This window comes from Lutra lutra, chromosome 8, assembly GCF_902655055.1.
Source record: "Lutra lutra chromosome 8, mLutLut1.2, whole genome shotgun sequence".
Lineage (NCBI taxonomy): Eukaryota > Metazoa > Chordata > Mammalia > Carnivora > Mustelidae > Lutra > Lutra lutra.
Window position 1 is genome coordinate 51,586,020 of NC_062285.1, and position 19,263 is coordinate 51,605,282.

The 19,263-nt window shown below is 42.2% G+C and overlaps 1 pseudogene; it reads left to right on the forward strand.

Moving 5' to 3' along the window:
* The first annotated feature begins 151 nt into the window (after positions 1-151).
* Positions 152-15,616, forward strand: LOC125106866 (INO80 complex subunit C-like; annotated as a pseudogene).
* Positions 15,617-19,263: the final 3,647 nt, after the last annotated feature.

A 19,263-nucleotide genomic window follows, 5' to 3' on the forward strand; every position in this document is an offset into this window, starting at 1 on the left:
CGCTCACGCCTTTTCGGGCGCCTTCCAAGCCCGGGCTCGCGCTGGAAAGGGGAGCGCAAAGAGGGCAGCAGAGACTGCGTCCAAGAACTGTACGGACACCTGGCACCTCCACCACCAGCTCCCAAATCCTGATGTCCCACGCGCAACGCGAATGGCTGGCTGCCCCAAACCCTGCCAGCCTCCGGACGGATCCGATGGGCGCCCCCTGGTGCCCAACGGGTGGCAGTGAGGCCCCACACGGCGTCGCATTTCAGATCCCTAAGATTGGCATTCCGGATGAGCCTGAAATCCAGAGACCCTAATTATTTCCCCAAGTTTCCAGCCCGAGACCCAGACCTTGAAGGAGAAAGATTTCGCCCCTACTGAGACAGGGCTTCCGCCTAGAAGTCTTTATAAACTTGTTCTATATTGATATGCACCCAGAGCGCCCATTCTCTACGTGAGGCTTACCTTTGCCCTCAGGCGTTGGCCTTGCTCTGGACGCTTGCATAACAGTCATAATAGTAATATCAACAGGGAAACATTAACATATACATACATATATCACTTCATTTGCAAACGTTTCCCCAAACTTAGATATTTCAGTTAACATAAACTTGTGGGGTGGGCAACATCACTTGATTTTACAGAACTGGAAATGGGTGGATCCTTCAAGGTCACCCACTCCCCGACAGTGAATCAGGTGTATCAGGAGAGGGAGCTCAGGGTTCTGCGCTCAGGGTTTCTTCCATCACAGAGACTGGAGCTTCATCTGCTTAGAATCAAGTTCTCAGCAAACTGAGCTAACAGCATTTTCAGGGGCCTTTCCTCCCCCCCCCCCCCCCCCCCCCCCGCTAAAGATTTTATTTATTTATTTGACAGAGAGAGAAAGAGAGAGAGATCACAAGTAGGCAGAGAGGTAGGCAGAGAGAGAGGGGGAAGCAGGCTCACTGCTGAGCAGAGAGCCCCATGCGGGGCTCAATCTCAAGACCCTGAGATCATGACCTGAGCCAAAGGCAGAGGCTTAACCACAGCGCCATCCAGGCGCCCTGGGGCCTTTTCTTTTATTAAGCACCCACCTGATGTTCAAGGTTCTGGTTATGAAAGAGAAAACCCTCTTTAGTTTCTTTGTAAAACAGTTCTATCAATCTATAAGGTTGTTGTTAGAATGCAATGAGAAAAGGCTAGTAGAGCACTTAATTACAGTGTCATGCTGGTCCTTTAAGAAGGCTTCAATTAAAAAAAAAAAAAGCATTCAATGAGGGGCAACTGGGTGGCTCAGTCTGCTAATCCACCAACTTTCAGTTTCCTCTCCAATCAGGATCTCCAGATGGTGGGATCAAGCTACCCTTCTGGCTCAGTGTGGAGTTGGCTTCAGGTTCTTTCTCCCTCCCCCTCTCCACCTCCCTCTCTCAAATAAATAAAATAAATGAATTTTTAAAAGATTTTATTTATTTATGTGAGAGAGAGAGAGCAGGCACAAGGCGGGCGACAGAGGGAGAGGGAGAAGCAGACTCCCTGCTGAGCAGGGAGCTGGACCTGGGGCTCAATCCCAGAGCCCTGAGATCATGACTGGATCTGAAGGCTGATGATTGGGGTGCCTGGGTGGCTCAGTTGTTAAGTTGTCTGCCTTTAGCTCAGGTTATGATCCTAGGGTCCTGGGATCAAGCCCCTCATCGGGCTCCTTGCTCAGAGGGAAGCCTGCTTCTCCCTCTCCCACTCCCCCTGCTTGTGTTCCCTCTCTCACTGTCTCTGTCAAATAATAAATAAAATCTTAAAAAAAAAAAGCATTCAATGAATGCTACCTGTATTTATTCCCTCTATGAGCAACCCCACTTTCTCCCTCTCCAACTAGATCCCAGGGTGTGTTTGCTGGTATATATTCTTATACTTAGAGAGACATCATGCTAAGAATCAGGGATATGAACACTGGATAAAGTGGATAAAGCTGACACACTTAAGTGGCCATTTGCGTTAGGTGCTGCCCTCACTGCATAAATGAAGAAAGGGAGACTTTATTTACAACAGGTCTCTGCCTTATCTTTCTAGCATCCCTTATCTTTCCTTACTCTTAGCTGATGACTGGTTCTTATTTTACTGTGAAAATAGAAATAATCAAAAGAAAACATAGCTATCTTTATACCACCAGTCTGGCCAATTTATCTCCATCCTCTTTTACATACTAGGACTTCCATCTTGTTACAATGAATCATTCTTGCTTCTGTTTAAGCCAACTGTCTCCTCCCATTTCCATCCCTCACCACCATGCCCACCTTCCTATACCTCAGTCTATAGGTATCAGTTCTGTATCTCAGTCTATTTCTTCTTCCCTTTCTCCTATATTATCAAATTTTCTACTAGATCTTTCACATTAGCATACAAATGTGCAGTAATATCTGTTACCTTAAAAATAAAATAAACTTCCGGGACAATTGGGTGGCTTAGTCGGTTAAAGTATCCGCCTTTGGCTCAGATCATGATCTGAGGTCCTGGGATTGAGTCCCACATCCTGCTCCTTGTCTGGTAGGGAGACTGCTTTTCCCTCTGCCTGCCATTCCCCCTGTTCGTGCGTACACGCTCTCTCTCCTTGATAAATATATAAACAAATCTTAAAAAAAATAAAATTAGGGGCACCTGGGTGGCTCTGTGGGTTAAAGCCTCTGCCTTCGGCTTGGGTCATGGTGTCAGGGTCCTGGGATCGAGCCCCTCATCGGGCTCTCTGCTCAGCAGGGAGCCTGCTTCCTCCTCTCTCTCTGTCTGCCCCTCTGCCTACTGGTGATCTCTGTTGTCAAAAAAAAAAACAAACACAAACCCTTTAAAAATAAAGATAAATAAATAAAACTTTCTTTGATCTCATGGCTTTCTAGTCTGTTGCTCCTAAATGCTGCAAGATATTCTATTTTTTTCTTAAATTTTTAAAGATTTTATTTATTTATTTGACAGACAGAGATCACAAGTAGGCAGAGAGGCAGGCAGAGAGAGAGGGAAGCAGGTTCCCCACTGAGCAAAGAGCCTGATGCGGGGCTCAATCCCAGGACCCTGAGATCATGACCTGAGCTGAAGGCAGAGGCTTTAACCCACTGAGCCACCCAGGCGTCCCTGCAAGATATTCTATTATGTGGATCCCTATGCTTCATTTGTTCAGTAGTCCAGTAAGTGCCTTCAGCTTCCTACTACCCCAAGTGATGCTGCATGTGGACATTTCTCCTTTAGTTCTGTGGTAATTTCTTGTGCATTTTGAGCTCCATGCTCTCTGGAATGTCACACCATCAATGGTGGGATTTCTATATCTCAACTTTCTTGCTTGCCAACACTTAATGTTATTCAGGTTTCCAATTTTCTCATTTGCCATGAATTCAAAATATCTCCTTGAATTTCTTTAATTAATAATATGTTTGACATCTTAAATTTATTCTTACTTTTGGTTTTTCTCTTTTATGAATTGTCTCTTTGTTTTCCTTTGCCAATTTTTCTATAGGAATTCACATTTTAAAAAATATTTTATTTATTTATTTGAGAGAGAGAGAGAGAGCCCACGGGCGAGTGTATGAGCGGGGAGAGGGACAGGGAGAGAGGGAGAAGTAGACTCCCCACGGAGCAGGGAGCCTGAGCCTGATGCGGGGCTTGATCCCAGGACCCCAGGATCATGACCTGAGCTGAAGGTAGATGCTTAGCCAACTGAGCCACCTAGGCACCTCATTTTTTTTTTTAAAAGATTTTATTTATATTATTTATTTGACAGACAGAGATCACAAGTAGGCAGACAGGCAGGCAGAGAGGAGGAAGCAAGCTCCCCGCTGAGCAGAGAGCCCGATGTGGGGCTCGATCCTGGGACCCTGGGATCATGACCTGCGCCGAAGGCAGAGGCTTAACCCACTGAGCCACCCAGGCGGCCCCTCATTTTTTTTTTTTTTTAAAGATTTTATTTATTTGACGGACAGACAGCTAGAGAGGAAACACAAGCAGGGAGAGTAGGAGAGGGAGAAGTAGGCCTCCCACTGAGCAGGGAGCGCTATGCGGGGCTCAGTCCCAGGACCCCAGGATCTTGACCCAAGCTGAAGGCAGATGCCTAACAACTGAGCCAACCAGGCACCCAAAGGATTCCCAAATTTTTTACATTGATTTGCATCAGTTAATTGTAAGTTTAGATATTAGTCCTTTGTTGATTTTAGACATTGCAAATATCTTTTCCCAACTTTTATTATTAACTCTGTCAATATTGTTTAGTGGACAGATATCCTGTTTTTTTGGTGTAATCTAATCAATTTTACTTCTTATGGTTTTTGATCTTGATTTTTTAAAAACTTTTTTCCCTTTTATTTATTTATTTGACAGAGAGAGTGAGAGAGCACAAGCAGGCAGAGCAGCAGAGGAAGAGGGAGAAGTAGGTTCCCCACTGAGCAGGGAGCCCCATGTGGGGCTTGATCCCAGGACCCCAGGATCACCAACTGAGCCACCCAGGTGCCCCTGATCTTGATTTTATTTTTTAATCTTGATTTTTTTTTAAGATTTTATTTATTTATTTGACAGACAGAGATCTCAAGTTGGGGAGAGGCAGGCAGAGAGAGAAAGAGGAGGAAGCAGGCTCCCCACTGAGCAGAGAGCCTGATGCGGGGCTCCATCCCAGGATGCTGGGATCATGACCCGAGCAGAAGGCAGAGGCTTAACCCACTGAGCCACCCAGCACCCCTATCTAGTTGGTTTTAAACTCTTCCTCTTCTTCTTCTCCTCCTTCTCCTCCTCCTCTTCCTCCCCTTCTTCTTCTTCCTCCTCTTCCTCCTCCTTCTTCCTTTTTCCTTCTTCTTCAAAAGGGAGAGGGTGAGGACAGCAGAGGGAGAGGGAGAGAGAGAGAATCCTAAACAGACTCTATGCCCAGCTTGGAGCCTGACTCGCAGCTGATCCCACAATCCTGAGATCAGGACCTGAGCCAAAATTAAGAGTTGGTTAGGGCGACCAAATCACCCTTAAAGATTTTATTTTTAAGTAATCTCTGTGCACAATGTGGGTCTCAAAGTTACAACCGCAAGATCAAGAGTCTCATGCTCTACTCACCGAGTCAGCCACGTGCCCCAAACTATTACTATTTTATGTATTTTGAGCCTATATTGCCAAGCACATTTATGTTAGTTATATTTTCTTCTTTTCTTTTTTTTTTTTTATCATTATATAATACTCTCTCTTTGGCCCCACATATTTTTTTAAAGACTTAGTTATTTATCTGGGGGGGGGGGAGGAGCAGAGGGAGAGAGAATCTTTTTTTTTTTTTAAAGATTTTATTTATTTGACAGAGAGAGAGAGATCACAAGTAGGCAGAGAGGCAGGCAGAGAGAGAGAGAGAGGGAAGCAGGCTCCCTGCTGAGCAGAGAGCCCGATGCGGGGCTCGATCCCAGGATCCTGAGATCATGACCTGAGCTGAAGGCAGAGGCTTTAACCCACTGAGCCACCCAGGCACCCCTCTTTTTTTTTTTTAAAGGTTTTTATTTATTTGACAGAGAGAGAGAACACAAGTAGGCAGAGCAACAGGAAGAGGGAGAGGGAGAAGCAGGCTCTCCACTGAGCAGAGAGCCTGATGTGGGGCTTGATTCCAGGACTTTGAGATCATGACGGGAGTTGAAACGAAGAGTCTGATCCTCAACTAACTGTGCCACCCTGGGTGCCATGGCCCCATAATTTTTTGCCTTGAATTTTATCACACGTTATATTTAAAAATTTTTTATTTTAAGTAGGCTCCAGGCCCAGCATGGGTGTTGAACTCATCATGACCCTGAGATCAATAGTTGCATGTCCCATGGGCTAATCCAGCCAGGCAACCCCCCTTTTTTTTAATTAAAAAAATAGGGGTGCCTGGGTGGCTCAGTGGGTTAAGTCTCTGCCTTCGGCTCAGGTCATGGTCTCAGGGTCCTGGGATCGAGCCCCGCATTGGGCTCTCTGCTCAGCAGGGAGCCTGATTCCCACCCCCCCCCGCCTGTCTCTCTGCCTACTTGTGATCTCTGTCAAATAAATAAGTAAAATCTTCAAAAACATTTTTTCTTTTAGAATTTTATCACATATTAAAACCCCAATTTACTTTTGGTTTATTTATTTATTTATTTATTTATTTATTTATTTATTTTTGCCTGGCAAAGTTTTTCCCTTGATCACAGATTGAGTTTCTAGGGAAGCCATTTCTAAGTTGGACAATAGAATACAGGCAGTCTATTACTGAGTGCTCTTGGGATCAACACTTAAAGGAAAGAAAGGAAGCAAGATTGGACAGGAGAAGGAGATTGCTCAGCAGTCACAAGGCTTCAACTCTGAAAAAAGGTTAATGTCTCACCCTCTGTAGAGCAAGTGTTGTACCAAGGCACGTGACATACTTGCCACCTCCCGCTCAACTAGTCCATGTTGCATGATGTTATCAATGTAGCAGATCCATTTGGGATCTGTGAGAGATGTCTAGCCGGTTAGCTCTCTTCAGATCATTTAATGACAGAGAGCAGAAGAATAAACAGAGCCCTGGGGTAAGACTGTAAGTGTACAGTGTTGCCTTTTACAAGTGAACGTGAAGGGTTTCTTTTCTTTCTGATAGGGATGGAAAAGAATGCATTTGCGGATCAAGGGTTGCATACCATGTACTTGGGCCCCTGCTAATCTGCTCTAGCAATGAGACCATGTGTGGCAAAGCAGCTGCAGTTAGGGCTACTACTTGGCTGAATTATATAGTGGTTCACAAATATCCTCTAGTACCTGGTTTTTGTAGGGGCCAGATTGGTGGATTAAATGAAGATATGATGGGGACTACTACTTTTGCCTTCTCCCCCTCCCCGCCCCCAGTTCAGTGGTCTTTTCTTCTTCATACACCTGTGATGAATTCATAAAGGAATGGGTTCCAGTAGCTCAGTCCCCTTTCCACACTTGTTCTCACAAAGTATGCTTCTCTGGGTAGCACAAGCAGGTGCTTCCCAAGTACCTTTTTCATTTGCTTCTTTCTTGATCATTTTCCTTCATACACTTCAAGAAACTGTCTCAGCTCTTAGAGTGCTTATTATGCTCAATATGTATATTAATTCTCTTGACAAGAATCTAGCCCTTAATTTGTTTGTTTACAACAATGCAGAGCATGCTGGGTAACAACATAGACTTCTCTGGTTTTGCCATGGTAACATTTGTAACTTTTTCTTTCTTTTTTTTTTTTTTTAAGATTCAATTTATTTATTTGACAGAGAGAGAGAGAGAGAGAACGAGCACAAGCGGGAGGAGCAGGGACAAGCAGACTCCCCATAGACCAGGGAGGCCCACGTGGGGCTCGATTCCTCATGGCCTGAGCAGAAAGCAGACGTTCATCTGACTGAGCCACCTGGGCGCCCCTTGCAGTGTTCCTTTATGAATAGTGCCCATTTCCTTAATGTTTACAATATCATATTTCTTTTAGATTCACATGTTTGTGACCAAAGGAACAACTCCATGTTTTCTAAAAGGTTTATTTTCTAAAGATAAAATCTTAAAATTATTTTTAAGTAATCTCTACATCGAAGGTGGAGCTCAAACTCACAACGCTGTGATCAAGAATCATATGCTTTACGGATTGAACCAGCCCGGTGCCCCTACTTAAAAATAAAATCTTTAAAAAAATAAATAAAATTTAGGGGCGCCTGGGTGGTTCAGTTGTTGGGCATCTGCCTTCAGCTCAGGTCATAATCCCAGCATCCTGAGATCGAGCCCCCGCATCAGGCTCCCTGCTCAGTGGGAAGCCTGCTTCTCCCTCTCCTACTTCCCCTGGTTGTGTTCCCCCTCTTGGTGTCTCTGTCAAGTAAACAAAATCTTAAAAAAAAAGAAAAAAATAAATAAAATTTAAAATTTACTTGAAACAGATACCTTCTTAGGAAAACAAAACTTACCTAAACTGATCAAAGAAGTAATAGAAAGTTCTGGATGGTCCCATATCTGGTAAGTAAACTGAATACGTAATTTAAAGCTTTCCCATAAAGAAAACTATAAACCCAGATGGATGTATTACTGAATTATTCCAAACACTTGGGGAAGAAATAACACCAATCTTACAAAAACTTTTCTAGATAATAAAGAAAAAGAAAATTTCCAGTTCATCTTGAGACAATATAACCTGAAGAAAAATTTGAATTATATATAATTTAAATATAAATTTAAATTATAAAGTCGGGCAAGTACAGAGCCCTCTCTCATAAACTTTGATGTGAAATTCCCACACATAATAGCAAATAGGATCTATCAATATGTTAAAAGACATTAAGAAACATTATAATCAGCTGGACTTTATTTCAGTAATTCCAGTGTGTTTTAACATTGGAAAACCAAACAATACAATTTACCACATAACAGAATAAAAGAGAAAACTCATGTAATCCTCTCTATAGTTGCAGAAAAAGCATTTGATAAAATTCAACACCCACTGATGATTAAAAAACTTATTAGCAAACTAGAAATGGATAAGACTTTAAAAATTTTTGATAGAGGGTATCTACCAAAAACCTACAGCAAATATCATATACATCTAAGGGCAAAATATTGAAAGTTTTCTCCTGTCTTAGAAAATAAACAATTGGGGGCACCTGGTTGGCTCAGGGTTGGGCCCTGATTTGGGCCCTGGGTTGGGCCTCTGCCTTTAGCTCAGGTCATGATCTCAGGGTCCTGGAATCGAGCCCCGCATCAGGCTCTCTGCTCAGCGGAGAGCCTGCTTCCCCCTCCCTCTCTGTCTGCCTCTCTGCCTACTTGTAAACTCTCTGTCTGTCAAATAAATAAATTAAAAATCTTAAAAAAAAGAAAATAAACAATTGTTACATCCTACAATGTGACTAAACCTCAAAAACATTGTATTGAGTGAAAGAAAGCCAGACATATGTGATAACATATTGTATGATTCCATTTATATAAATGATCCAGAATAGGTAAATCCACAAAAAATGAAAAAGTAATGGTTGCCAGGGACTGGAGATAGGGAAATAAAGGGAGTGATTACTTCATGAATATGGGGTTTTATTATGGGGTGATGAAAATTATTTGGAACTAGATAGAAGTGATGATTGTACAGTATTGTAAATAAACCGAATGACACTGAATTGTAATTTTTTTTCCTTGGGATGTCTTTTTCTGATTTTTTTGTCAAGGTAATGTTGGTCTCATGGAATGAGTTAGCACATTCCCCCTCCTCCTCTTTTATTTTCTTTTTTTAAAAGTTTGAAAGGATTGGTATTAATTCTTAAAATGTTTGTAGAACTCAGGGGTTCCTGGGTGGTTCAGTTACTTAAGCATCTCCCTTTGGCTCTGATCATGATCCCAGGGTCCTGGGATGGATCCCCACATCTGGCTCCCTGCTCAGCGGGGAGCCCGCTTCTCCCTCTCCCTCCTCCACTCCCCCTGCTTGTGCTCTCGCTCTCTCTCAAATAAATAAATAAAATCTTAAAAAAAAGATGTTTGGTATAATTCACCAGTGAAGCCATCTGGTCTTGGACTTTATTTTTGTTGGGAGGTTTTGGTTACTGATTCATTATCTTTGCTTGTTATAGGTCTGTTCAGATTTTTTATTTCTGCTTGAGTTGGTTTTAGTAATTCCTGTGTTTCTAGGGATTTGCCCATTTCATGTAGATAATCTAATTTGTTGGTGTAAAATTGTTCATAGTATTCTCTCACAGTCTTTTTTATTTCTGTAAGTTTGGTAGTATTATCTCCACTTTTACTTCTGATTTTTAGTTATTTGTGTCTCTTTTTTTCTTAGACTAGCTAAGGTTTGTTTTGTTCTTTTCGGAGAACCAACTTCAGGTTTCATTTATTCTCTTTATTATTTTTCTATTCTCTAGCTCTGCTCTAGTACTTATTATTTCCTTACTTCTGCTAGATTTTGGCTTAGTTTGCTCTTCCTTTGCTATATCTTCTTCTTCTTTTTAACCTGTAAACAATGGAGGGTTCTAGAGTTTGGTCCTTGGTCTTAGAGTTTGATCTTAGGAAGAGGGGAAGATCCAGCAAAGAGGACAGAGAGCCCTTGTTCAGTGAAGTAGGAGGAAAACCGGAAAAGAAGATGGTCTCAGAAGATAAACAAAGAAGACCTAATAAGCAGGCACAAATACTGCTGGGAGGGCAAAAAAGTTGAAGATTGAGAGTTGAGCAGGGATTTGACCACATAAGGAGGTGTTTGATGACCTTAACAAGACAAATTGTCTCACATGGTAGGGATTACACTTAATTTATAGTGGGTTGAAGAGAGAATGGGAGAAACTATCGAAGACTACTAAGGTTGTTTTGTTTTTTAAGATTTTATTTATTTGACAGAGAAATCACAAGCAGGCAGAGAGGCAGGCAGAGAGAGAGAGGAGGAAGCAGGCTCCCTGCCAAGCAGAGAGCCCAATGTGGGACTTGATCCCAGAACCCTCAGATCGTGACCTGAGCCGAAGGCAGAGGCTTAACCCACTGAGGCACCCAGGCATCCGACTACTAAGGTGTTATCAAAAGAACTCAAGAGCCAAACTGAAGAAGCTCCCAGTGTAACCATCCCAATTTGACAGGAATAATAACCACAATGGAACACCTTAAATAGATTTAAATCCATGAATTCATAGTCTTACTTTAAAAAAAAATACTAGTCACTGTAAGATGATAGGGAACCAACCCACTATTCTGAAAACTCTGGATAAAGTAACAAAAATTTATCTTGCCTTGCCAACTACTACTTTGAGGGGAAGTTCTTCATTATAAAAGTATGACAGCTGGGGTGCCTGGGTGGCTCAGTCAATTACGTGTCCGACTCTTAGTTTTGGCTCTGGTCATGATCTCATGGATTGCGAGACTGAGCCCTAAGTCAGGCTCTGTGGTCTGCAGGAAGTCTGCTTGATGATTCTCTCTTTCTGGCCCTCTCCTCCTCACTCATTTAAGATTAAATTAATCTTAAAAAAAAAATGACAGCTAATACATGAAGAAGGAATCATACAACGAGAATACCAGAATTTGGGGCAACAATAGTTGCTAACATCACAAAAAGAGATAACCAGATATTATATAGCTCCTGATGTAAGAAACTCATCACTTTCTATGAGGTAGGCTTACTAAAATAATCAAATCTGAATCTTTTCCTCTCAACCCAATACCAATTTGCAAGAAATTCATAAAACAAAGGAAAGACACCACACAGCAAAATCCAGAATGCAGAAAATTCTATCAGCAAAATCTAGAAATGGGAAATTCTATAGGATAACAATTTAGTGTCTTCAACAAATAAATTGCAAGAGAAAAATACCCCATAAGATTCATAGATGATCATTTGTGTATTTCTCCTTAATATCTCCAGGATAGCAAATGCCTGAGATAGTCATCATAGGATTGGGGCACAGTAAGATAAAAAAAAATTTTTTTAAAGATTTTATTTATTTATTTGACAGAGAGAGATCACAAGTAGGCAGAGAGGCAGAGAGAGAGGGGGAAGCAGGCTCTCCGCCGAGCAGAGAGCCTGACGCGGGGCTCAATCCCAGGACCCGGAGATCATGACCCGAGCCGAAGGCAGAGGCCCAACCCACTGAGCCACCCAGGCGCCCCCCCGCCCAATTTTTTTTTTAAGTTAGAAATGTTTTTACTGGGGCGCCTGGGTGGCTCAGTGGGTTAAAGCCTCTCCCTTCAGCTCAGGTCATGATCCCGGAGTTCTGGGATCGAGCCCCGCATGGGGCTCTCTGCTCAGTGGGGAGCCTGCTTCCCCTTCTCTCTCTGCCTGCCTCTCTGCCTACTTTGATCTCTGTCAAATAAATAAATAAAATCTTAAAAAAAAAAGAAATGTTTTTACTCTCTTTTAAAGCATACTAAATTTCTTCTTGTAAAATTAGAAAATCTGGGGTGCTTGGCTGGATCAGATGGAACAGCCTGAGCCTTGAGCTTGGGGATGTGAGTTCCAGCCCCACATTGAGTATAGAGATTACATAAAAATAAAATCCTTAAAAAATTTTAAAAATCTGTTTATATATCTCAAAGGATATGTAAGAAACTGCCTATATGAAGGGAAACTGAATGCAAGATGCCATTGTACATTTTTTGTACTTTTTATGTTTTATTCATGTTTTATGTAATCAAAACACAAAATAATTGGAAAGGGAAGAAGGAGGGAGGGAGAGAGGAAGGAAGGAAGGAAGGAAAGAAAGAAGGAAGGAAGGGAGGGAGGAAAATCTTCAGACCAATTATATTTCTCTGAAACTTCTACCTAGTACACTTAGTTCTACCCTCTGGTTGATCACCCTTTTATATAACAACCCTTCAGATCTTCGAATATGTCCCTCCTTTCCCCTTTAGTTTTCCTTTCTCCAGCTAGGTGTCTGCACATCCTCCCCTTATTCTTCAGGTGACTTAACAATCCCTTCTCTATTGCACTGGCCTCTCTTCGCCGTACATGGACCAGTTGTCAATGTGTGTTGTCCAGGATTGAATAACACATTACAGGTGGGACTACCATTTAGCACATCCTGAAGACTATGTCCATTAATTGAAACAAAGAGTAAATAAAATGACTCACCAATTCCATTCCTGATTATATACCCAAGAGAAATGAAAACACCGCTCTCCACAAAAACTTGTGCATGAATGTTTATTCATAATAGCCAAAAGATAGTGAAGGAAACCAAAATGTCACCCTAAAATATACCTCTTTGACATGAAGTTATTTTGAACTAAAGGCAATTAAGAAGCAGCAAACACATAAAAAGCTCTCTCTTTCCCCTTCTTTTCTGCCTAAAGGCAGAATATAAATTCTTTACTGGAGATGCTCTAGACTCTTATCAGCCCAGAAATGGCACCAGAGAAATCAGCAAACAATCCTCACTCTATTAGTGTCCTCCCATATGTTTACCTTCCCACCATTTGCTGCCCTCAGAAGCCAAAAACTCTTTTCCTCTGTCCTCTCCTGTCATTTTCCCATAAATTTCTTGCTCTTTGTTGAAGATGCTATATTAGCCAGGTTCTAAGCCACCACTTTGAATTACTTTTCATTGAGGTTTCTCCCCTCTAATGAGTGCTGCATGTGTTAAAAACTAGTCTGTTTTATCTTGTTAATCTATCTTTCTTGTTAAAGAGCTCCAGCTGAGAACCTAAGATGGGTAGAGGTAAAGTTTGCCTCCCCTACAATGGAAACAACCCAAATGTCAATCAACTGAAAAATGGATAAACAAAACTTTATATATCCAGACAATTGAATATTATTTGCCCATTAAAAAGAGCATGGGCACATAAAAAGTAATGGGGCATCTGGGTGGCTTAGTCTGTTAAGTATCTGCCTTTGGCTGAGATCATGGTCCCAGGTTCCTGGGATCAAGCCCTAGGATTGATCCCAGGGCTTGATCCTAGGGCTCCCTGCTGAGCAGGGAGTCTGCCTCTCCATCTCCTCTCCACTCATGCTCTTTCTCGGTATCTCTGTCACTGTCTCTGCTCTCTCTCTCTCTCCAATAAATAAATAAATAAATAAAAGATTTAAACAAAAAATGTCAAGATTTGAGACCCCTGGCTGGCTCACTTGGATGAGTGTGTGATCCCAGAACCTGGGGTGGGATCCAGCAGGAGCCCCACACTGGATATAAAATTTCTGAAAATTAAATTAAAAAGAGGCATCTGGGTGACTCCGTTGGTTGAGCTTCTGACTTCGACTCAGGTCATGATCTCGGGGTCCTGGGATCAAGCTCCAGGATGGGCACCCCGCTCAGTGGGGAGTCTGCTTGTCCCTCCCCTTCTGCCCCTTCCCCCCTCTGGTGCTCTCTCTTTCTCTCTCTCAAATAAATAAAATATTTTTAAAAAATTAAATTAGGGGCACCTTGGTGACTCAGTTGGTTGAGGGTCTGATGCTTGGTTTCAACTCAGGCCATGATCTTAGGGTCACGAGATCAGGCCCCAGGTTGCTCAGTGTGGAGTCTGCTTGGGATTCTTTCCCCATTCTTCTCCCTGCCTCTCTTCTCCCCTTGCTCTCTCTCTCTCTCTCTCTCTCAAATAAAATAAGTAAATGAAATCTTTTTAAAATAATTCATTAAAATTTTTAAAAATCTTTAAAAAGTAAAATAATAATTAAAGGGAAATTTTTTTTAAGTAAAAACAAATGAAATAAGAGGTTTCAATAGAAAGTGACAAATAGTAAAGACAGACAAGGAAGATATAAAATCCTTGGGTCAAATAACATGGAGGACATTAGGAGAAGGAAAGGTAAAGTGAATCAGAGGGGGAATCAGAGGGAGAGACAAGACATGAGAAACTGTGGACTCTGAGAAACAAACTGAGGGTTTTGGAGGGGTAGGTGAGAGGGGAGGGATAGGTGAGCTTGGTGGTGGGTACTAAGGAGGGCACATATTGCATGGAGCACTGGGTGTGGTGCATAAACAATGAACCTTGGAACACTGAAAAAATAAAATATAAATTAAAAAAAATCAATCCTTGGCTCACATTTTTTTTTTCCTTAGGCAACTTCCTTTGAGCATTTTCAAGGCCTCCACTAACAGGTTAATAGAAATCTCTGATAAAGAAAACTAAAGGGGCGCCTGGGTGGCTCAGTGGGTTGAGCCACTGCCTTCGGCTCAGGTCATGATCCCAGGTCCTGGGTTCGAGCCCCACGTCGGGCTTTCTGCTCAGCGGGGAGCCTGCTTCCTCCTCTCTCTCTGCCTGCCTCTCTGCCTGCTTGTGATTTCTCTCAGTCAAATAAATAAATAAAATCTTTAAAAAAAAAAAAAAGAAAACTAAAGCAAAGGGACAGAAAAAAAAAACAACAACAAACCCGAACTACAAAGAAACAAACAAAAAAATTACTCAAGAAGATTTTCCTGAGGGGCGCCTGGGTGGTTCAATGGGTTAAAGCCTCTGCCTTCGGCTCAGGTCATGATCTCAGGGTCCTGGGATCGAGCCCCGCATCGGACTTTCTGCTTGGCAGGGATCCTGCTTCTCCCTCTCTCTCTGCCTGCCTCTCTGCCTACTTGTGATCTCTCTCTCTCTGTCAAATAAATAAATAAAATCTTTATTAAAAAAAAAAAGAATATTCTTCTGCCTTTAAAAAAAAAAAGATCTTCCTGAAATTAAAAATGTCAAAACTACATATTAAAGGAATACAAGGAGGGTAGGATTGTTGGCTCAAATTCCAATTGTGGCCACTACTTCCAGCCCAGAATAGCCCAGAACAGCAAGAAGAGGTCGGCCAGTCATTCCCACAAGGGCAGGAGTGCTGGGGGTTATAGTGCCAGGAAAAAGAAAAAAGTGTCCACCACCAGCTTTAGGCAGGGTATCAGCATGGAAGCCATGAGTGAGAATAAAATGGTGCCCTCTGATTTTAGCACAAGACCCATGGAAAACGCTGCCAAGCCATTGCCATTTAAGGACCCAAACTTTGTGCACTCTGGCCATGGTGGCGCAGTAGCTGGCAAGAAGAACAGAACCTGGAAGAACTTGAAACAAATTCTCCCTTCTCAAAGGGCATGGCCATGGCAACTCCAGTACTGATGCTCCTCCATCCTTTAAACCAGCCAAGAAGTCTTCTGATGTTTTAGGCCTTCTTGCCAACTACACAGACCCCAAGAGCAAGCTGGAGTTCAGCATCACTGAAGAGTTTTCCTGTACTCAGAGGCTGCCATTCAATGTCACCACTGACTATGTGTCCCTGAGGAAGGCCACAAGTGTCATTCCCTGAGCCTTGAGAAATGGAGACCAAGTGGAAAGCTGTTTCAAAGGCAAACTTTGGACTCACGATTTTCTTTTATGGAAGCAAACCTATTTTGTCAATTTGAAAATGTCAGTGCTGTGGCTTGAAAAAAAATGTTTGGCTTTAACTTAAGGGTTCCCTCCCTCTCTTTTCCCTTTAAGTGTGATATTTCCTGTTGAATTAAATTACACTCCAGTTGGGGGCACCTGGGTGGCTCAGTGGGTTAAGTGTTGGACTTTGGATTTTCAACTCAGGTCATGATCTCAGAGTCATGAGACTGAGCTCTCTGTGGGGCTCCATGCTGCGTGTGGAGCCTGCTTAAGATTCTCTCCCCCTAAAAAAAAAAAAAAGATTCTGGGAAAAAAAAAAATCCTGTCTCCCTGGGTGCCTGGGTGGCTCAGTCGGTTATGCGTCTGCCTTTGGCTCAGGTCATGATCCTGGGTCCCGGGAACGAGACCCACATCGGGCTTCTCACTCAGTGGGGAGCCTGCTTCTCTCTCTCCCTCTGCCTGCCGCTCCCCTTGCTTGTGCTCTCACTCTCTTGCTCTCTGTCAAATAAATATAATCTTTAAAAAGAAAAAAAAAGTGTCTCTCTCCCTTTCCCTCTGCCCCCTCCACACCCACTCCCACTATGATGCTTGGGTGCTCTCTCTCTTAAAAAAAAAGAAAATTATACTTCAGTTGTTGCCTCAAGTAAATTGTTTGACAAGAAAAAAAAAGAACACAGAGGTACCTAAAATATTTACCTATCCAAGACCAAGGCATATTCTAAGTTATTAGAGAGAGCAGGTGCAGGTGGGGGGGGGTGCAGAGGGAGAGAGAGAATCTTAAGTAGGCTCCACACCTAGCACAGAGCCCAACATGTGGCTGGATCTCAGGACCCTGAGATCTGACCTGAGCCAAAACAGTCAGTTGCTTAACTGATAGCCACCCAGGCGCCCCTAGGCTTTAAGGAAAAAAAATCCTTTAACCAGACAAAAAGAGAATAGACTCGACACCTGGGTGGCTGAGTCAGTTAAGCAACTGACTGATTTCAGCTCAGGTCATGATCTCAGGGTTCTGGGATCGAGTCCCACATTAGGCTCCTTTTTTTTTTTAAAAAGATTTTATTTATTTATTTGTCAGAGAGAGCAAGAGAGAAGGAGCCCAAGCAGGGGAGCAACAGGCAGAGGGAGAAGCAGGCTCCCTGCAGAGCAAGAAGCCCGATGCAGGACTCCATCCCAGGACCCTTGGATCATGACCCAAGCCAAAGGCAGACACCCAACTGACTGAGCCACCCAGGCATCCCATCCACATTGGGCTCCTTGCTTAGTGGGGAGTCTGCTTCTCCCTCTGGCCTGCTCTGTCTGCTCTCTCTGCTTGTGCTCTCTCTCAATGACCAATAAATAAATAAATAAAATATTTTTTTAAGATTTTATTTATTTGACAGACAGAGATGACAAGTAGACAGAGAGGCAGGCAGAGAGAGAGAGGAAGGGAAGCAGGCTCCCTGCTGAGCAGAGAGCCTGATGCGGGACTCAATCCCAGGACTCTGGGATCATGACCTGAGCTGAACGCAGAGGCTTTTAACCCACTGGGCCACCCAGGCAGTCCTAAATAAATAGAATCTTAAAAAAAAAAAAAAAGCATAGACTCATAAGGGACAAATTAAATACTTTTCAGACTTGTCTGAAAACAATGCTTTTGCAGGAAGAAAATGAAGTTAATGTATTTTAAATATTTAAGAAAAGGACATGTGAGCCAAAGCAAACTAACCTTCAACTATAATGGACAAAGACAAACTAATATCAATATGCAGGAACTCAGAGAATATTGTCCCCATGAGCCCTTCTTAGGAAATCCATTGGAGGGGCGCCTGGGTGGCTCAGTGGGTTAAAGCCTCTGCCTTCGACTCAGGTCATGATCCCGGGGTCCTGGGATCGAGCCCCACATCGGGCTCTCTGTTCAGTGGGGAGCCTGCTTCTCCCTCTCTCTCTGCCTGCCTCTCTGCCTACCTGTGATCTCTGTCTGTCAGATAAATATATAAAATCTTAAAAAAAAAAAAAGGAAATCCACTGGAGAATACAATTCAGACAACCAACTGTCTGGAGAGACATCAACATAAGGGCTCTGAGTAAACACTGTAATATTAGTTACTTATAGAACTGAGACTAAATGAAGGTTAAAAGAGAAAGTATATTATGTAATGGCCATATGATCTGAAAAGGTAGATATTATAACCATAAGAAAATGGCAAGAGAATGAGTATAGCACTTGCAATATATATATATAGATATATATATATATATATATATATATATATCTGTTTTGGTAATTGGTGGAGGTAATATTACTAGTTATTTTGAGACTAATGTGTAATGTGGGATAAGGCAAATGAGCAACTGAGATATTCTAATTCTTTCATTTCTGTGCCTTTGGGAACCATGATTTTTTTATTTTTTAAGTTTGTTTTAATTTCTTTTAAAGATTTAATTAATTAATTTATTTAAGAGAGAAAAAAGAGTGCCTGCTGAGGGAGAGGCAGAGGGGGAAGGAGAGAGAATTTTAAGCAGACTCCCTGCTGAGTGCAGAGCCTGCTTCAGGGCTTGATCCCATGACCCTGAGATCATGACCCTAGCTGAAACCTAGAGCCACATGCTTAACCGACTGAGTCACCAGGTGCCCTGATTTTTTTTTCTTTTTTAGAAGTCCAGGTACCTTGGAGTTTATTTAAACTAAGAGAAAAAGGTCATGTTTCCATGCAACACATATTATGTATATGTGACAGGGGTGTCTGGGTGGCTCAGTTGGTTAAGTGTCTGCCTTTGGCTCAGGTCATGATCTCGGGGTCCTGGGATGGAGCCCTGCATCGGGCTCTCTGCTCAGTGGGGGGTCTGCCTCTCCCTCTGTCCCTCCCCACTGCTCATGCTTGCTCTCTCTCTCTCTTACTCTCTCTCAAATAAATAAATAAAGTTTAAAAAAAAACTTGAATTAGATCTAAAATGCCAAGTTTACTTTCTGAAGAATCTGCACAGAAGACAAAATATCATGTTGCTTGGAGGCTAAAGAGCATCCTGCTAAAGAATGAATGAGTCAGCCTGGAAATTAAAGAAGAATTTAAAAATTCATGAAAATGAAAATACAACTGTTCAAAATCCTTGGGATGCAGCAAAGGCATCTTTCTATATAGCACTACAAGCCTTCTTCAAGAAATAAGAAAGGTCTCAAATACAAAACCTAACCTTACACATGAAGGAGTTGGAGAAAGAACAGCCCATCAAGCATAAACCCAGCAGGAGAAGAGAAATAATAAATATTAGAGCAGAAATCGATGAAATAGAAACCAAAAGAACAGTAGAACAGATCACGAAACTAGGAGCTGGTTCTTTGAGAGAATTAATAAGATTGATAAACCCCTGGTCAGACTTACCAAAAAGAAAAGAGAAAGGACCCAAATAAATAAAATCATGAATGAAAGAGAACACAACCAACACTGAAGAAATACAAACAATTGTAAGAACATATTATGAGCCACTATTTGCAAACAAATTAGGCAATCTGAAAGAAATGGATGCATTCTTAGAGACAGATAAACTAACAAAACTGAACCAGGAAGAAATAGAAAACCTGAACAGACCCATAAACAAGGAAATTGA